The 12,518-nt window shown below is 40.2% G+C and overlaps 1 protein-coding gene across 11 annotated transcripts in view; it reads left to right on the forward strand.

Moving 5' to 3' along the window:
• The window catches only part of sugct (succinyl-CoA:glutarate-CoA transferase), a 317,331-nt gene that overhangs the window by 109,291 nt on the left and 195,522 nt on the right, over positions 1-12,518 (forward strand). The gene's annotated exons all lie outside the window — the stretch shown is intronic.

The raw sequence follows: 12,518 nt of genomic DNA on the forward strand, positions 1-12,518 counted from the left end.
ATCTTGAACATTGCTGTATACACACAAAAACATGAATGTGTCCTTGATATCAAAACGGCAAATATATTCCTCTTTTATAATTTCCCCTCAACAACAATAATAATAATAATAATAATAATAATAATAATAATAACATGATAGTTTGGCTGTACTAGATTTTTAATATATTCAGTAGATTTACTTTTTGCGACCCTATTTGACAACTCTACAACCGGAAAAACTACCATGCCAAAAACGCCGTTTCTAGAGTACTAGCTAAAATATCTGAAATTAAACATCCTTACTTTTTCTTACCATAGTTCATCTAGATACAGTGTAATTACTAGTTTGGCTTTACTAGATGTTTGATATATTCATGAGATACATCTTTTTACAACCCTATTTTACAACTCTACTTTCAAGCTGGAAGAACTACTGTCCCAAAAACGCAGTTTCGAGAGTACTAGCTAAAATATCTGAAATTTAACAACATCCTTAGTTTTTCTTAACATAGTTCATCTAGGTGCAGTGTACTTACTAGTTTGGCTAGATATATCGTTTTACAACCCTATTAGAACCCTACTTTACAAATCAGAAGAACTACAACTATGTTGCTGATATGTATCAAGCTGCATGGTGCAGTCCTAAGGAATTGTAGTTTTTAAAAAATGTTAGTGTTTTTCCTAGATTTAGTTTTAAGTTTTAAATACTGAATTGAGAGTACACTGTGGACTTTAAAGGGATGGTTAACACATTTGTGTAATCAGATTTTAAATATCTAATTTTTAAATGGGTGAAAATTAATTTTAACCATATTTTACACATATCTGACAGCACCTCCAGTTGTTGACTGTGCTCACATAATAGTTGAGGTCAAGAGCTCTCTATAACAGTTGGTCCCATGTCTGTACCCCCTTTTGTTGCTGAATTATAAGCCTTCAAACATGCATAGAGGGCAAGGTTCAAAGGTCAGTATTTTAAACCAGGACATATGTTACTCTCCAGGTTGAGACCTTTCCAATGATGTATTCGGTTTGCCTCTATGACAAAGTTTTGATTTTTCATTTTTTGGACACAAGTCATGCCAGGTCTAGTTTCAGAGAGCACTTCGAAGGCCCAGTGTATAAAATGATTTTTTTGTTGTTTGTTTGCTTGCTTTTTCTTTTTTACTGTAAATAGTTACTAAAATGAGTCATCCTCAGAGAATACAATACTACTGAAAAGTACACCAATAATGACAATAATGAAATAAGCAAAAATAATATTAAAATTATATTGAAATTTTAAAATCTATGTACACAGTGAAATAGTAGCCTAATAGTCCGGAAATGGTATATAAAACATGAAATGAAATATGAACTGTACAGAGGAAATATGGTCTGCGCTATGGACAAAGAAATGAAGTGTATGAAATATATGACAGTGACGAGAACAACAATCTGCATAAATAATTAAATTATGTAACAGTGGACGTTGAATGCAATGCACAAACTTAAGTCCAGTTTGATGAAATAAAATAAAAGTGACAAGTGCAGAGATTAAATGAGGGATGTGAAATGTAAAGTCCAGTTTGATCATCCCGTCTTCATCCTGTTGATATTGCCATGGTACAGTTCAAATAAACACAAGAAATTTGTGCTCTAGAGAAAGGATCAGCGCTCAGTGAATAACCCCCTAAGCCCTATGATAAGCTATTACGGCAAGGCTTAATTATACAGACCAATTAGCAGTGATAACTTACACGTCTTTGGGGTCATCAGGTGGGAACCTCCTTTCACCAGTATTTCTTCAAGTTGGTTCCACGACACCTCCAGGAGGCTAGCCAGTCCCTGGCGTCCCAGAGACACTCCCCTAATGCCAGCTCTCACTGCTCCCCGCGCCAACCCAACAACCTCCTTTACCTTACTTATACATGGCTTTCTCAGCCCAAACAGCACTGCCATCTTCAACAAACCCAGGCTCCGTTTATGTGAGCTACAGGTAGTGACCGTACCGATACAACCTTTCCTAGCACATTCACCATACTCTATTTCACACGCTACATAGCAAACCTCCAATATAAGCTGGTGTTAAAGGAGATAGAGAAGATAAACTCACAGCATCAGCAAACATACTCACCTTGCAGCATGGTCTCAAACAAAAGGGATTCAAATAGGCCACTCCCACACTTAAATAACCTTCCTCTTCCTGGATTTTCTCCCAAAAAATTTCTACCCTGCTTAGTAGTTCCCCCTGCTGGCCCCCAACGGACATTATTCCTCCTCATCCAAATCCACTGACTAGATCTAGCTTCTTCATCTGACATTTCCTTTGCTGTCTTCCTCAAACTCTGTCCCCGCACTCCGAGTTCTGCCAGGAGCGAGACAGCTGATCTTGCTAAGAATCCCCTACACCCCACTTCCACTGGACAAATCCTAGTTTACCACCCTTGCTGCTCAGCTTCTTCTCCTAAGTCTGCATACCTAAGTCTTTTTCTTTCATAGGCTTCTTCCACTGAGTCTTCCCAAGGAACTGTCAGCTCAATAAAATAAACTATCCGTTGACTCACTGACCACAACACTATGTCAGGCCTTTGATTGGTACAAACTATTTCCTGGGGAACAACAAGCTTTCCCCCTAAATCTACTCGCGTTTCCCAATCACAAGCACCTTCTAGGCAGCCACACCCTTGCCTCCTTATTAACGTATCACTTCTGTATTTCTCCCCCTCATGGAAAAACTGAATTGCTAAACTCCTATTCTTAAAACCTTCTGAATTTACCTGTCTTCGTCTCCCTTCGATGCCTGCAGCTAAACTTTTCAACACCTGGTTATGTCGCCATGTATACCAGCCTTGTGACCAGCTAACTTTCCAGCCTGACAAAATATGCTTTAAGGTTGCGGCACCTGAACACAATGGGCATGATGGGTTCCCATTTACCCACAGTTTTAAGTTCTGAGAGGGTGGTAACACATCGTATGTAGCCCCTACCAGGAATCTAATATGATTCACCTCCATACTCCACAGGTCCCTCCAACTAAGCTTCCTCTTCTCTACACTTTCCCCATTCAACCACTGTCCCTGCTTAACCTGGGCCACTACCTTTGCACCCCTTAATATCTCCTCTTGGTCTATGTATCTATTCCACAACCAGCTTTCTTTTATCTTTAGGACCTGCTTCACTCCATACCGGTTTGCCTGAGCCAAGCCCCAGGCCTCTCCAGCCAAACTGAACATTACCTACAATTTCTGCATGCCTAAGAGCTGCCTCTGCCTCCTGAACTGCCAGTCTTGGGTTCCATTTCCTCCCCCTGGTTGGATTTGGAACCACACTCCCAACTACCATGTCCTTACTCCCAGATAACAAGAGCTCTGTCCTGACCTTGGTGCATTTAAATTCCTCTGTTAAACTAGATACTGGCAGCTAAAGTATCACTTTTCCATACAATGCATCACAACTTCAACTTTCCTGGAAGTTCTGATTGATCTATTCTACCCAATCCTCCAGCCACATCTTTTCTAAATTTCACCACCTGTTCCTCATCATTCAACTCCACATTGTACCACCTACTGAAGCTCTTTACTGACTTTTCCCTAATTGTTGGGATTTCCTCATCATCTATGACAAACTTCCTATCACTTAACTTTCCTCTACATATTGAGATGCTTCTAGACTTACTAGGCTTGATCTTCATGCTGGCCCACTTGAGGGTCTTATTTACCTTCTCTAGTAGCCTCTTTGTGCATGGCATTGTTGTGGTCACCAGTGTCATGTCATCCATGTAAGCCCTAACTGGTGGAAGATGTACCCTGTTCTGCCATCTCTCCCCATCTACCACCCACTTGGAAGTCCTGATGATTACTTACATCGCCATAGTAAATGCTAATGGAGAAATTGTACACCCTGCCATAATACCTATTTCTAGCCTCTGCCAACCTGTTGTGAAACCTGCCGTACATCGACACAACCTAAAATCCTGAAAATATGCTTTCACTAAGTTAACAACAACCTGTAGCATTTTAAAGTAGTCAAACGCACTCCAAATGAGGCTATGTGGTACTGAACCAAACACATTTGCAAGATCTAAAAATATTACATGCAGGTCCCTTTTTTTAATCTTCACTGCCTGAATCTGGTGCCAGATCATGCTAGTATTGCTCTAAACACCCTGCAAAACCTGGTATTCCTGCCTTCTGCACCATAGTATCTATTAAGCTATTCCTTTCTAAGTAGCTAGCTAATCTTTGCGCTACTACACTAAAGAAGATCTTCCCCTCTACCTTCAAGAGAGAGATCATCCTGAATTGGCTAAGGTCCACGGACTCCTTCTCCTTAGGAATGAGGACACCCCCCGCCCTATGCCATGCTCTTGGTATAATTTGTTTCTCCCAAACTATTCTGATAAGGATATCAAGTGCACTTTTATAAACCCAGTAGGGGACTCCATTAGGCCCTGGGGCCGAAGAAGCCTTTGCATGCCTGACCACCTCCTGAACTTCCTTCCACCTAGTTGGCCTGACATCCATCTCATGCTTTATCCCTCCTAATGCAGGGATATCCGATGGAAAACCTACTATTGTACTCTATTGTATATGTATTTCTCAAATATTCTTGAACCTCTAGCCATGCTACTTTAAGCTGCCCTCCCTTTTCCTGACTAAACAATCCTTTAACAAATGTAAAAGGGCCCCTGAAAAAAGCTGTCCTTACATATTCCTTCTTCCTCCTCTTTTTCCTGAGATACTCTGCCCTTCTAAGAGCTGCTAGCCTGCTTTTCAACTCCTCTTGCAACACATTAATTCCCTCCCTTTCTTCTTCTGTAGCCTTTTTCCACTGCTTTCTTAGCTGTCTCCTTTCCTTAACTAACTTCTCTATTTCTCTTTGCCGCCTAGACTTAGCTGACTGTACCCTCTCACCCCTCCTTCTCTCATGCACCCCAAACCTCTCCGCACCATTTGAGTAAATTATATCTCCCATCTCTTCTAACTTTTCCATTGCATTTCCTCTAAGTCTGTTTAAGATTACTGACAAATCTCTAATAATTATCTCCAAATCTTAATTGTCATTTGTCCTAGGCCATCTAACTCTAACCTTTTGCTCCATGGTTCTCTCTCTGACTGGCCTGCTAGCCTCAGTGTCACCTGCATTCCCTCTTACTACCTCCTCCTCCTCAGTGGCAGTGTTACTGATATCCTGCGAACTGTGGTTTTCTACCTGTCGCTGGACTTGTTCTGACTGACTCTATTGAATTCTTAGGAAGTACTGATCAATGCGGCTACTCTGCCCTTTCTTTGTCACAAGTCTTCTTTCCCTGATGAGTTCTGAGGCCTTTTATTGATTTTACTTTCTGCCAGCCGCAAGGACAAACCTGAAGCATCCTGTTCTTGATTGTGCTACCTTTGTCCTCTATAGATGCACTCGCCTTTCCCTGCGTGCTGCTAATTCTCGCTCTGGTGGATAGGTCCGTGCCCCCATCCTTCACTGAGTCACAGATCCAATGCTTAGTCATGTCCGTTCCAGTGTTTTTTGTATTTCCTGGGCAACAACAAGCTTTCCCCCAAAATCTACTTGTGTTTCCCAATCACAAGCACCTTCTAGGCAGCCACACCCTTGTCTCCTTACTAACTTATCACTTCTGTATCTCTCCCCCTCACGGACAAACTGAATTGCTAAACTCCTATTCTTTAAACCTTCTGAATTTACCTGTCTTCGTTTCCCTTCGATGCCTGCAGTTAAACTTTTCAACACCTGGTTATGTCGCCATATATACCGGCCTTGTGACAAGCTAACTTTCCAGACTGACAAAATATGCTTTAAGGTACAAGATTTGATGCACACACACACACACATACACACACACGCACGCACACGCACACGCACACGCACACACACACACACACACACACACACCTTTGGATTCAGGTTGCGGCAGACCAACAGCAATGTAATGGAATAAAGCCCACAGATGGCAGACAATACAAAAAAGTAGTCGAACGCGCCACATCCGCCCACAACGTGATGTTGTTGAACAAGGGAATTCGAGCAGAGCCGGAGGAGAGGCTGCACAGGGTTGGAGCTGTTTTGGAGACGCTACTTTTTTCAGCGCAACTGCAAATTACCCTTGTTTGGACTGCCAAAGGAAGAAGACAGGAGGAGTAAGTGGTTGGAATTTAGTTTTAACAAGATTACTCAACAATATAACCAGACATTTTATTGCGTTCCCTCCATTTTTCTGATAACTGCTTTACGAACTGGCAACAGTTTACAGCTGGATTTACACTGCAGTTACTCCTGAAAGACGGGGCAGTTCCCTTTGTTTGACAAATCTGGATATTCAGGATCACAACCTGTAAGTATGCTTTATGAGTTGTTAAGTTTTTATTTAAAAACAAATAAGGAAGCTACTATCGAGTGTTGAAGTGTGGAGTAGATAGCTGTAGGAGCATTAGGATGTAGACCCAGTGCTTAGCTGTAGGCCTCAGCTAACTGGTTAACCAAAGTTATTGTCTTGGAATGCTTTTGCTACTCAGCTTATAGTAACTAGCACTGCCAGCTGGGTGGTCTCAGTAAAATGAACTGAAAGATTGAATTGTAGAGAATCTAACAGAGCTAATGATGTGTAGCATGTCCATATTGAAAAAAGTTTCAACATTTATATGTGTAGTGCCCGATCTAAGCAGCTAGCTAAAGTTAGCTGGAGCGATTAGCCGACAGTGCGAGAGCAATCAGACCTGGTGTCAAATTAAGACCTGCATTTTTTTGTTAAAATGTGTGGTCACACTCGGACTTTGATCAGGAATCGGCTTTTGATGTATGTTTTACAGTAGAGGTAAAACGTGTTTTTTATTTGGAGCTCTTTTATATGAAGGCCGCTCATAGTATCATTACCGAACAGTGTAGTTGGTGCGAGTTATACAGCTGGGGAGGTATTTATGTAGTGAAAGGACTTTGTGTGTGTCTGTCTCTACATGTATTTGCATACGTATGTGTGGTCTGCTAATTTTACAGGGGATAACACTGTTAAGCATTGTAGATGTTGACTTTTTTCATCTGGTGCAATTTAAATTTAAGTTACTTAATTTTCCTTTGTCTTTTAGAGCACATCACAGCAGGGCCCTGGTGCCCAGCACCTCTCCACTACAGCCAGATTCCAGGATGTAGGATGCCAAACGAACCCTCCATAAACCATCTCAGTGGGCACACAGTCTGTGGCATCTCAAAGATGGTATTGACCAGTACACAGCTGTACAGGGCTACTCTGAGGGAGCAGCCCCTGAGAGGCAAGGGTACATAACACAGAAATTATGTGTTTTTGTGTTTCAGATACAGTACCTGGAAACTTCACATATAACCCTGGTAACTCTGTTATTACAGAGGAATTTGAGATTTCATAACTTTCATATTTCGTGTATGTTACCATGAACTATTAACAGACTTTTTTTGTTCAAAATTGAGTTTATACAGTTGTATCTCAGTACATGTCATAAAAACTCACTCTTCTTCAGTTCTATGCGGTAAGGGTCCATAGTCATACCTGTAAATGTTGTGGATCTGTTATGTTCTCCAGGGTGTACGGATTCAAACAATTAGGCTCTAGGCCTGGATGATGTATCATACCTGTAGGATGAACTGGAAGCTGGTTCATTCCCCAAAACCTAATAATCAAAAAAGAGACAAGGCATACTGTTTTATAAATAAGCAAATAAAGACTCAGGAGACAACATCACTGTATAGAACAAATACTGATCCAGGAAACAACATGTGTTTTACTGCCCAACTTTGGTTTCATATAAAATGATGTTATCACAGGAGAAACTGTCATACATTGGTACATTGTACATATTGTAGATTACAGACATAAGGTGGAGATGATTATAAAATGCAGCTACATTTTAGTAGAATTGTTACAGTAAACATGACAGCTAAGACATCTGAATGTACTAGTAATTTTTATGAATTTGTTTTTGTATAATACAGAAATCTGTCATCTCAATCTGCTGTGGTAAAATTGCTGAATTCACGAGTTAAAACCTCTGTGGCTTTTAACGGAGAATTGTTAGTAGTCAAATTCATAATAACTTTGGTATTATTACCCAATGCAAGCTACATTCACTCTGATCTTAGATAAGCCTGCTTAGATTTAAAAAAAAAAAAAAAAGGAGTTATTTTTTACACCACTGCATATGACAGGTAGTAGTAGTAGTAGTAGTCTTTATTTGTCCCCGTAGGGAAATTGGGTTGCAGCAGGTCACACAAGGCATTTCAGAAATATATAAATAAATAACAATACATCAAACGATGACCAAACATTCATCACACATAGAGCACAGTAGTCACATCTCATGTACAGATATAGGAGGAGGAGAAATAGTTTTTAAGCTTCTGCAGACCAGCTGAGAGGCTTAGGTCAAGAACTGTGCTGGCTGTTAAGGAGTTTAATAGCCTGAGGCACAAAGGAGAATTTTGCTCTGTTTTTTGTAAACAGAGGGGGGCGGTATCGTTGCCCTGAAGGAAGCAAATCAAACATGTAGGCCAGGGGGTGCCTTAGGTCGCCAGTAATGTTCCTTGCCTTGTTTAGCATCCTTTGTCTATAGATGCTTTCCAAGCTTGGCAAAGTACTGCCCAACAGTTTGCTGCATAGTGAGGTGAGTGCTACTGTTGGTGTTTCCACGTTATGTGGTAATTGATTATATTGTTAAAAACGATTTGTACTGATTTGCAGCAGACGTTTTCAACTTCAGTCAGCCAACGGACACACAGTTGTTATTGTGATGTTACATCAGACAAGTTACAGTTATCATGTTACAGCTGAAGTGTAAGACAGCTACAAAATAAAAACTTACCCCGTGAAACATCCTGCTCCAGTCTTTGTTGCGAAGGTGCTTTGGCGTGTATCAGCTCGTGTTTCTTCTCTCAAAATGATGCAGAGAACTGAGGGCCTTGTTAGCTTAGCCACAGCATGTATTTAGCTTCTCATGTAGTCTCTGGAGGTGAAATTCAGTTGAGGTAAGGGGTGCGATGTTTCTGATACAAGCTCTAAGCATTGCACCAATCACAACAGACTGAGTGACCTGACCAATCAGAGCAGACTTTGCTGCTGGAGAGGCGGGACATAAACCCAAACAAAGTGTTTCAGACAGAGGTGCTGCAGAAATGGGCAGTATAAGAAAAATATTCTTTTTTTTTAACATTAAAGCACCTAAATCCATTCCACTAGACCCCGGTATTATAAATGTGACTCAGAAAATGAACATAATAGGACTTCTGTAAAGCAACGCTTACCTTTCTTGCATTTCACACAGCACATAGCACCAAAGGCCTACTCCCCTCTCCTCCATTACGTCCTCATTATGTTTATGATAGACGTAGGCATTGGCAAGGTAACGTTGGATACGCGGAAGAGAAGAGTGAGTGTAACATGCCAAGAGAAGAGTAGAAGTTTTAAAACTCAACTGGAGTTAGTGATGACTGATGAGTTTTAGAATAAGGTTACAGTGCTAACGTTAGATAGTAGCGTTAACGTTACTAGTAAGTGGAAATACACAAGGAAGATAACGTTAATGTTTCAGAGGCTACGCTACAGTAGGCTAACGTTAGCCATTAGCAACTGGATGCTGTATTGTCATATAATGTTAAATGTTATATTAGAAGCAAACTAAACATAACGTTACCTGTCCTGCACAGTCAAACGCAAGTTTGAGTTTTGAAACTTATTCCGGGTCAGTGATGACTGATGAGTTTTATAATATAACGTAAACGCTAACATCAGATAGTACTGGTGACTGGCAACAAACAAGGAAGATAATACAGAGGCTCAGGCCACGTTAGGTTACAGTAGGCTAACCGTTAGCAACAGGATGCTGTGTTGTCATATATAACGTTATAGCCTATGTTACATTAGAGGCAAACTAAAAATACCTGTCCAGCAGAAACTCCGCAACCATCTAGCCCCTTTTTAGCTCAGGATGAAGCTGCATCAGTCTTCGTCATCGCTCAGAGCCAATGTTGACTCAAGTTTTGGCTCTTGCAGCATCGAGTTCTCTCATTTCATTTCATTCTTTTATTTAATTAACTCACGACCACATGTACATGGTATGGAGCACAAACGTACAATATTAATCTTTCAGCATAGCAAGATGCAAGGCTGTACATGTTTTGTTTTCCAGCTCTGGTAACAAAAATAAACAAATATATCACTTAAAGCTATAGTGCGTAACTTCTGTCGCCTCCCAGCAGATAATGCGTTATTACAACTAATAAGCCGGCAGCACTTCCATGTACACAGAGTAACACTCGCCACACACTGTGTACTCAGAGTAACACTCGCCAGTTGCCACACACCGTGTACACAGAGTAACACTCGCTTCACACCGTGTACACAACGCTACACAACGTGGCGAACACCAGGCTACTAACATTACATTACGTTCATAGCACCATTTCCAAGAAAATAATAAAGTACTAGGTCCAGTACATGTAACAGCAACACATACTACTCATAATATAATTATAAACCAAGTCACTTACTTATCCAACAGCAGCAAGGCAACATCTGTGTCTGCCCTCAGCCCAATTTCTTCCTTCAGGGCTCTCCACCGAGGAAAAGCGACGCCAATACAAATCCTTGTTTGCCTTCTCCATCGGTCACTTTCCTTCTTTGCTAATAGACCTTCAGCCGAACGTCCAGGCTTTTACTTTGTGGTAGGATCCACTTCTGAACAGTGTCTCGGCCGCTTCTCCGCCATGTTGCTTTCTCCTTCTACCTGTGCTCTACCTCTTGCTATGAGACTCTCCGTTCTTCCTCCCCCTGCCCTTCATTTCCTGTGCGCCAGCGCGGGAATGTCGCTGGTTGACATGCAAACTAAAAATTATATATATTGAAAAATACCGCGAGATGTTAGAGGAGCCGATCGGCTTAATCAGCATTGTGTCATCTCCTCTAGTAGTGGCTTGGGTGAAACGGACATTTATGGACCTGTAGAAGTTACGCACTATAGCTTTAAACAAAGGCAGGACACTCTTCAAAAAGGCACCTAACTCATATATGACTTTTAACTTACCAGATTGTAATGATAAAACAACTTAAACATAGATGGATGATGAATACTTTGGCAGGTATTTTTTTCTGTGATTCATTACACTAACATTCTTACATTCAAACAAGACGTGAAACTCATCACCAAGACAGTTGTCATTACAAAGGTTACAAAATCTCTGGCTTCTGTTCAGACCTTTATACCTTCCAGTGACTTTTGGGATTCTGGTGTTATTCACCCTAAAATTACAAATGGCCTGTCTCAACTTTTGATTTTGACACAGTAAGTACTTTTCTAGTTTAAACACTTGTTTAAACTCTATGTAAATATCACATGATGTCATGCTACTAAGTTCACTTTTCCATCTTTGCACAAACTGATCTTTCAGCCGCCGCTCAACAGTTAGTTTTAACGAGTCAATGGTATTACACTTTTGTGAGAACCAAAGATAAGACAGACCACAGTCGTCCAATATCTGCTTTACCTGCAGAATCCATGGTGACACAAATTCACCTGCATTATACAACCTAAGTAGACAGTTGTACATTATTTTACTCAGTCTACTTTCTTTACCTTCTATCAGTCTCCCCCAATAACCGATGCCTCTCCATTTAACTACAATGCAAAGTGGGTACCTTCCCAATTCTACATAAACCATATTGTTAGATGTTGTTGTTTTAACTTTTAGGATATATTTAAGAAAGCTGAGATGTAATTTTTCCAATAAATCTTTTTTTTTTTCCGGCCCCCAGACCTCACATGCATATAACTTGACTGGAGTAACCAACTTATCAAAGAGATCTAGTGTGACATCTACAGGTAAATCAAATGTTCTACTTATACAAAGGAGGGCATACATGGCACAAGACGCTTGCTTATACAACTCATCTAAAGCAGTTTTAAATGAACCATTGTAGTAATTCCAAGATATTTAAAACAATGAACAATCTCTAAGTTTTCTCCATTACAAACAAACTTTAGTTTACTGGTGTCAGCTTTTCTAGAACCGAAGATTGTTACCTTAGTTTTTCACTATTGATTTTCAATTTCCATCTCACGAAAACCACACATCAGATCTATTGCCTTCTGTAGCCCCTCCTTTGAAGTAGACATGACAATTGTGTCATCCGCATACAATAGTACTATAAGTTAAATATAATTATCAATCATCTCATCATCAAAGTTAATAAACTGACAGCCATTGCATTTTTGGTAGTCCTCCAGATCATTAATAAACAATGCAGACAACAGTGGAGATACATTTTCACCCTGTCTAACTCCTGCTAAACTTACAAAAAACTCTGACTTAATTCCATTCACAAAGACACATGATTTAATATTTTTATACATTTTCACTACTACATCCAGAAATTTACCATTTACACCTACTTTTAATAATTTGTACCAGAGAGCATCTCTCCAGACTGAATCAAAAGCCTTACTATAGTTGACAAAGGAACAAAATAATGTCTTCTTTTTAAAACAAAATAAATCAATGATGTGTTTCAATAAAAATATATGG

The sequence above is a fragment of the Epinephelus lanceolatus genome, chromosome 20 (genome assembly GCF_041903045.1).
Source record: "Epinephelus lanceolatus isolate andai-2023 chromosome 20, ASM4190304v1, whole genome shotgun sequence".
Classification (NCBI taxonomy): domain Eukaryota; kingdom Metazoa; phylum Chordata; class Actinopteri; order Perciformes; family Serranidae; genus Epinephelus; species Epinephelus lanceolatus.